The 1,483-nt window shown below is 51.4% G+C and overlaps 1 protein-coding gene across 1 annotated transcript in view; it reads right to left on the bottom strand.

Moving 5' to 3' along the window:
• TECTB (tectorin beta) overlaps positions 1 to 1,483 on the bottom strand; it is a 38,357-nt gene that overhangs the window by 6,092 nt on the left and 30,782 nt on the right. The gene's annotated exons all lie outside the window — the stretch shown is intronic.

Here is a 1,483-nt window from a genome sequence, read left to right as displayed (position 1 = left end):
ACAGGTATGTACAGACTCCCTGCATGTGTAAAGAGAGAGACAGCGGTGCCAGGACAGCATTTCCCACGGTGCTGCCATCGCCACCTGCGTCCAAGTCACACCCAACTCATGTCTCTCTGAGTGCCTCATGAGGCTTTGCTGCTGGGAATCGGAATTTACCTTATGCTATTTAAATTCCCTCTCTGTTTCATTATATAATTACCTTTGTAAAAATGTGGTCATACTTTTAATATAAGAACAGGAAAAAAGGACTGGAAGGATGCCATCTAAATGTTCCCCCTGGCTGTTATGGAGTGGTGGAATTATGGACAGCCTTTGTTTTCTTCTTTGTACTGTTTATGTGTAAGTCCCAAATGTAACAGTTGCCGTCAAAGAGAAAAATAATGACACAGATGGGCACTTGGTGAAGCCCCTTGTTCTCACCCGGGGGCCGTTTGGCATTGTGGTCGTCAGGACGTGGGGAATGTTACTGGGGCATCTGGTGGGCAGAGGCCAGGGATGCTGTTCAACATTGTGCAGTGTACAGAACAGCATCACCAACGAAGAATTATCCAACCCCAAATGTCACTAGTGAGGAGGCTTCGGGACCCTGATCTGGAGAACCATCACCCAACCTCTATGACCCAGCCCAACAGGTCATGGTGTCAAGGCCAAGAAACCCTGGTTTAAGCAAAAACACTTTTCATTTACCAAACACATCCTGATTCCCTATTCAAGTTCCAGACACTCAACCAGGTGCCGGGAGCAGTTAGTCATTCCTGGGAATGTACAGCGGGGCCCACATGAGTGTGGGGGTTCCTTGTCTGCAGGTGACAGGAGCACCGGAATCTGTCCTCTGTGGAAAAGGGCTGTGGGTTCAAAAGTTTCTGACCACTGGCCAACGCTAATACGCCCCCCGCCCCCCCTCCTACCCTCAGAGCATGTCTCTGACTATCAGTCCAAGTCCACATGCCCCAGAGAGCAGCCCAGCTACTCGGAGGAGCTTCAAGATGTACCTTCCCACCCCTTCCCACCAGAACCAGACATCAGCGGCCGAGTCAGCGACAGGATGAAGGAATGTTAACTCTGAGAATTAGTGAGTGGAGCCAGGCTTGAACGCTGTGCCTTATACCGGAACCAGGGGTCAGAGGCCGGCCTCTGGTGGTGGTGGTGGCCTCGGAGCAGTGAAAGAGCCGGGGACATTTTCTGAGCTGTGAAACAAGACTCTTAGAGGATCATTTGGTCAACAAACCTGAGATTCTTGTACAAACTCAAGAGTGAGTTCTTAAAATAGCTCCCTGAAGCCGAAGTGCCCAAGGCATGGTATCAGCCAGTGGAAAACAATGTAAGCGTGTCAGGGGGGTGGGGAGGCGGCAAGTCATGGGCAGGACTAGAGGCCCTGGCACTGCTGCCTCTTGGCAATGGCCGTGGCACCTGCCCCTCTGGGACTGATCTCTCTGGTGGAATGCCCATAGGTAGGTTTCCACACAATCACCTCGGGCGT

This window comes from Myotis davidii, unplaced genomic scaffold, assembly GCF_000327345.1.
Source record: "Myotis davidii unplaced genomic scaffold, ASM32734v1 scaffold107, whole genome shotgun sequence".
NCBI classification, from domain to species: domain Eukaryota; kingdom Metazoa; phylum Chordata; class Mammalia; order Chiroptera; family Vespertilionidae; genus Myotis; species Myotis davidii.
This window is presented reverse-complemented; position numbering and strand designations above follow the sequence as displayed.